The 6,551-nt window shown below is 41.8% G+C and overlaps 1 long non-coding RNA gene across 1 annotated transcript; it reads left to right on the top strand.

Annotated features, from left to right (window-relative positions):
* The first annotated feature begins 632 nt into the window (after nt 1-632).
* On the top strand, nt 633-2,935 carry LOC147446186 (uncharacterized). Its single transcript, XR_015189927.1, has 2 exons — nt 633-2,204; nt 2,362-2,935. It is a non-coding gene; the product is annotated as an uncharacterized LOC147446186 (long non-coding RNA).
* Nucleotides 2,936-6,551: the final 3,616 nt, after the last annotated feature.

Genomic DNA, 6,551 nt, shown 5'->3' with positions numbered 1-6,551 from the left:
GATCCCAATGGCGGCGTCGAAAGCAAATTAGGGTACTGTAAATTACTTTTTATTAAAAAGTAATCTAGGGTACCCTAATTTACTTCCGGTGCCCGCCCTTAATTTACATGTTTTAAATAAATTAAAGCCCCCACGTTTCACAACGCACACATGGCGTAGTGGTTAGGGTAGGTGCCTCTAGTGCGTGAGATCTCGGGTTCAAACCCGACGTCTCAAAATGGGGTAATCTCAAAACTTTTTACCCTAGATTACAAAAGTAATTTAGGGTACCCGCATTTGAGATCTACAGACTACGACCCACAATACCCCTACCGTAGATCCCACCCTCCCATGCCCATGCCACTTAGTCCTGAAGGGTGTCACACTTTGTAGAAGCCGGAGAAACGTCTGGAATTGCTGGTTGATTGTGAAAATTTTGACGTGGCTGGATGCTGGCAGGTGCGAAAAGGTCAATATTGCGTGTCGTCGTTTTCTTCATTATGGTTCTTCATAACTGAGAGGGAGAGCATGCCAGGTGAACCGGAGACATTGAAACAAAGAAATTGAGAATGGATTCTGCGACCAGTCGATTTGAGTGTAGCCTCACAGTTCTCTGCCTCAGTGTAGACTAAAGTCAGAGAGACTAGAGAGAGAGAGAGGACCGATTAACCAAACAAGACCGAGTGCACTGTACGGAGTCTATACAATGCGAATCTGTGAGTCTAGAGAGAGATCATAGATGGAAGGGGCGACGCTGGACCGAGGTCGACGATCTGCACTGTGCAGTATGCACTGTGGCAGCTGGCTGACAAAAATGTGGCGCTTGTGAACATTGAACTGGTCACCTGTGTCGTGATTCGTAACTTGTGAATTGAGGTAAAAAATAAACTATCACTAGAAGAAGCCTTAAGGCTTTTAGCTCGATTTATGAGGGGGCGACTGATTGGACTGATTGGGATTCGGGCTTGGTAGATTACGCCATGACACTGTTAATAAGCAGTTCAACTATTTACAGCTAGAGAGGGGGAGCCAGGGCCCTCATTGCGCAATTGGCAAGCCAAGAAGTACTCTGTGCAAAGGAAAAATACTGGGCCGCGGGAGGCTCGAGAGTCGAGCTCCGCTGCTGCCTGGCCCCTGGGTCACTGTACTCAGTGTACTGTACAGGAATGGCGTCTAGGTGAGTGTTTACTGTTCCCTTCACAAGAGGCCTCAAAGTTCAGTGTGCCCGCCGCCCGGTGCCGGTGTTCACTGTTCCCTTCAAAGGTCAAAGTTCACTGCTTGACACGTCTGTTGTGATATGGACGCCTCGTTCAGTCATTGGCCGGCTGGGCTGCCAATGCCGCCGGCCACGCCTCACCATTCAGCCATTGCGCAGTGGTGAATGGCGTCCATTGGCGAATGACGGTGGCTCAATGCTGGTGCAGATGAAGCAAGGTGCATGCCCGTCTGCGGCCAGCATCAGCTGCGGGCCCCAGTACTCCTACTTGCACAATGCAGACTCCAGAGTCCAGAGTCCAAATTTCCAAAAACCTTTTTGTCCGGCTTGCAAGGTTTGGCTCGTGTGAAGAGTCCCCCAATAGCTGTCACCCCTTCCCTTTTAATCTTTCCTCTCCTTCAGGCTTCCGGTAAGCTCTCTCTGTCTATCTCTCCCTCTCTCTCTCTCTCTCTGTCTCTCTCCAGTATCTGCATGTGCCATGACTGCCATGAATCCATCATGGCATGACCTCGGTCCTCTACACACAGTGCACTGCAGACTCTGGGTCCAGAGTACAGATGCTAGCTTTGGTGAGAGAGATGTGATACTTGGATCCCAAGTCTCGTTGAGAGCGCCGTGAACTTTGGTAATTAAGGTTGGCATCCCAAAGTCGTCGTTTCTCATCATCTTTCCATTATATACTTTCCCCAGCCCGCCCCATTTCTCCACAATCACACCCCACAGCCCACCTCTCCATCACATACACAGCAAAGGACGAGGGATGAGGGAGGAGAATATGCTAGTCGCAATTCCTGTACAGCTTACTGTATAAGCAGCAGCTACTCTCCCTCTCTCTCTCTCTCTCTCTCTCTCTCTCTGTCTCTGCCTCTGCGTTTCATCTCCATCTCGTCTCGCTTCACTCGCTCACCATGCAAAGCTGCTCTCCCCTGATCTCTTTCAAGTACGTCGCTCGTCTTGCCGGCGCTTGCCTCTGACGCCCAACATAAATGACCCACGTAATTTCCAAAAGGTGCAGCACTAAACATGATGACACTTCCTAGTAGTACCGTCATCAATACGCAGATTACCCTATATACAATCAGCGGCTTGCACTAACCTAATTTGCTTGGTGCTGCCGCTATTACCATACTTCTTTTGCTTTAACTTGCCTTACTTTTTTGTTGCAGTGAAGCTTTCGTTGGAGAACACTCTCTTCTTTTGTGCAGAGAATTGAAGCTTTCGTTGCAGAAGACTCCCTCAAAGCCGTGTTGTGCTTGACTCTATCTCAAATGACATGGCAAAATTGCCACAAGAGCGTTCCCGACTTCCTCATTGTACAATCACTACCCATGGTGCCATTTTTACTCTTTCCAAAGAAGCAACTAATTATGGTGCAAGTCTTATTCCTACTTACTTAGTATCTAATTATGATGATCAACATTATATTCTTAATCCGAATCAACCAACTAACAATGGTGTTATCCTTTCTGAGCTTTCTTCACCCTATCTCCACCTCCTTGCCACCTTTTCTTGACCTTGCAAGACCTTGAAGGTAATGCATGGTCCTTTCTTTTGGATTGGAGTCAACATGACTCTAACTCCGGTCTATTCCTCCTGAGCTTGAGCCTCTACCAATCATGATGCTTCTTGATGACAAGTCTTTTTATAGTCACAATTTCACATAGAATTTGTTTATGCTAATTTAAGCTTTTAAATATGAGAGCTTTGAATTGAAATGGCAAACTAGTTGACCTTCTAGTATTTTACTTTCTCCCCTCTGATTGTGTGTGTGTGAGTGTGTGTGTGTGTGTGTGTGTGTGTGTGTGAGAGAGAGAGAGAGAGAGAGAGAGAGAGAGAGAGAGACTAGTATTTTACTTTCTCCCCTCTGATTGTGTGTGTGTGAGTGTGTGTGTGTGTGTGTGTGTGTGTGTGTGTGTGAGAGAGAGAGAGAGAGAGAGAGAGAGAGAGAGAGAACAATATATGATAATTAAGTGATATCTCTCTTTCAAGTAACAATGGTTGAGAAAATGTCTGTGGGTGATGCATTCTGAAACATTATGTAATCATAATGCTATGCATGGTTTAATTGATTGGATGATGTTCTAAGACCTTTTCTACTTGTTCATTGTGCCAACCAATGTGTCAATTGTTGAGTGTGTTATGTGACTTGTACACTTGTGCTATGTGTGTGCGTGTGTGTGTGTGTGTGTGTGTGAGAGAGAGAGAGAGAGAGAGAGAGAGAGAGGGGGGGGGGGGGGGAGCTTTCACATGTTGGAACATGAATTCTTGGATCTGACTATTATAATTCAAATCCAATGTTTGATAACACCACTAGCAAGCCACAATCACACATGTTGTGTCTCACCCTTTAGATGGTTTAAAGAGGTTGTGAATGGTCTTTAAGTATGCTTTATGTGGGATCCAAATAATAGACATGACCTATGCATGCCATAATGGAGAGAGAGAGAGAGAGAGAGAGAGAGAGAGAGAGAGAGAAAAGGTGTTTATCTCTGTGTGTTTCAACACTTGTATAATTTGTTGTATAATGAAGTCTATGCACACTAAGCATGGTTTAGTACCAATGCAAAAATTTAAAGGGTAAGCATGTACTATTGTACTTTTTGGCTTTGTTAAAGAACCCTTCATGAACAAGAGAGCTAGACATATGTTTGATATTTTGTTATTTTAGGCACTTATTAGACCTATCTTTTCATATGTAGCCTCAAAAAATTAAATCTTCTTTTGTTTTTTGCTTGTCAAAGGTCCTTTCATTTCATAATATAGCCATAGATTACTTGAGCTTCTTTTTATTTTATTGTTTTAGAATGACAATTTCAGCCTTCACCTTATTGTATTAGCCTTTTTATGCTTAAATCTTTGTAGATCTTATATATAAGTTTCTATTTTACTTTTAATTGACTGCTTTCCATTGAAGGCTAGATACTATCCTACATGATAGATGACAATGGGAATCTTAAACTATCATGCGAGCAGTGTCAAAGATATCGAGTCCATGTTTTGGCACCATCATTACATGGCACAAAAGTTGGATTGTTATACTAATGGCGCGAGGCTCGTTAGTAGCTATTTGAAGAGCAACAATACCTTCATGAGGGTGGTTCTTGATTATATTATGACATACTACACGAAGGTTGATATAAATATTCATGTTGAGTCTTTAGAGCACGTTTTTGTGACATATGTTACATCATGCAACAATAGTATATGTGATGTTCTAAGAACCAAAAGCCGCAACATTAAAGTATCATAAACAAGCTGAATTTTCACGATGGCTTTCCAAAAAGGAAATCAAGTAATGAACAAGCATAATTCAAAAAGAGAGAGAAAAACAAAAGGTGGCTTAATCTAAACCATATTAAAAAAAAGGATAAATACAAAAGATGTACAATAATTATATTTTTACTTAAAGAAACACAAACGAGTACTGAGCAAGAAAGTACCAGATTGCTACAAGGTCACATATGATGATGACTTGCTGAAAACATGAGAGAGAGAGAGAGAGTCACAATCGCTTGTCCTTGTAAAAAAGGCTCTTTACTCTTTAAAAGCTTTAAAAATAGAAAGGTACACAAAATAAAAGCAATGCATTCCCATCCTAAGAAAAAAGAACAAGTATAAATTGTGTGTTCATGTTGAAAAGAATATTAGATGAGCAAGGACAAAAAAAAAAACAAGAATAAAGAAGGTAAAGCCTTAAAAAGCCATGTAAGACTCTGAAATGAACGGAACCATTTGACAAACTCCATCATAACATTTAAGATAAGTTTCCATCATTGGCACTTAAAAAACTTTAGTATCCCGAACCCGACTAACACTAAGGCTTCTTTTAAAAAGGCAAAATACATAGAGATTATCTTGGTGATGTGCCAATGACTACCTTCTATGCCATCTAATGGCTTTCTAAAAGAAGCCTTAGTGTTGATTCGGGTTAGGCATACTTTCAATGTTTTCAGTGCCAATGATGGAGACTTATCTTAAATGTTATGATGGAGTTTGTCAAATGGGTCCCTTCATTCCACAACCATACATGACTTTTTAAGGCTTTACCTTGTTTATTCTTGTTTATGTTTTTTGTCCTTGCTCATCTAATATTCTTTTCACCATAAATACACAATTTATATTTGTTTTTTTTTCTTAGGATGGGAGTGCATTGCTTTTACTTTGTGTACCTTTCTATTTTCCAATCTTTTAAAGAGTAAAAAACCTTTTTCACAAGGACAAGCGATTGTGACTGTAACATTTAATGGCCTAGTAACTTGTGGGTAGCAAAAAATAGCATGAACATAGTGAGCATTTCATTAGAATAGATTCCTAATGAGAATAACAAGAGTGCTTGGGTGGAGAGAGCAACAGAAAGTATAACACCTAGTTAGATAGCATGAACAATACTTCAAAAGAGAGAGAAATTAAGCTATTGACAACAGTTGAGGACCAGATTTATGTGGAGCCGGTGCCCCCTCCAAAAGGCTTTGTGTCATAATAATCAATATCTAATTCTCCTAAATGATTTTCTCATGTTAATGATCATTTAATATGGGGAAGTGCCAGGGGAGAAAAAGCTAGAATATTGGTTAAGCTAGCAGACCGGCCACAGTAGGGATCCAAAGGAGGGAAAATAGGGATCCAAAGGGGGGGGCATCTGCAAAAGAGCCATGTGCAACAATGGGCTAAAAAGACCCTAAGGTTCAGTCCATTAAGACTTCCAAAATGCTAAGGTTCCAAAATTCAAAGGTTGTGTCCAAAGGTCAACCTTAAGGGAATTGGATGCTTTGTGTGTGACCAAAAAAGTCTTTGCATATCCCTACATAGGAGGGGGCGAGCCTAGAAAGTAGGGGATGAGAGAAAAGGCCACACACACACACAAGCTCCCTTTACACAAAGGGAATGAGGGACACATGTCATCTCGCTAGGCCAGATGCCCACAAGGTGTACCCAATTCCTATTGGATGGCCTTCGAGGTGGATCAATGAGAATTAGGCTAGAGTAAATCTAGTTTAATTAATTTAAAAAACACTTAATAAAAGAACCAATGAAAATTAAGTCTCATGGATGACTATTGGATAGTCTCCCAAGGGGTCCAATGAGCATTCAGCATCCCAATGGCTTGCATGATTCCTATTGGCCAAGAGGCAACGGGGTCCAATGATAGTTTAGTTGAATTATTAAATTACCTAAAGCTCTCACAAAAGGAGAAAGGGGGACACATGTCAGAAGGCTATCACTTATGCTGCTTAATAGTCATTGGCTTGACTTGGGGGGGTCCAATGAGGGTAGAGCAAGAGCAAAATAGCAAGAGGGCGAGCCCAAGAGAGAGAGGGGGGTGATTTTTGCAAGGCATTATCACACACACACTCAC

Source organism: Adiantum capillus-veneris, chromosome 12 (genome assembly GCF_014529385.1).
Source record: "Adiantum capillus-veneris isolate H3 chromosome 12, ASM1452938v2, whole genome shotgun sequence".
In the NCBI taxonomy this organism is placed as follows: domain Eukaryota; kingdom Viridiplantae; phylum Streptophyta; class Polypodiopsida; order Polypodiales; family Pteridaceae; genus Adiantum; species Adiantum capillus-veneris.
Note: the sequence above shows the minus strand (reverse complement) of the source record. Positions and strands in the feature narration are given on the sequence as shown.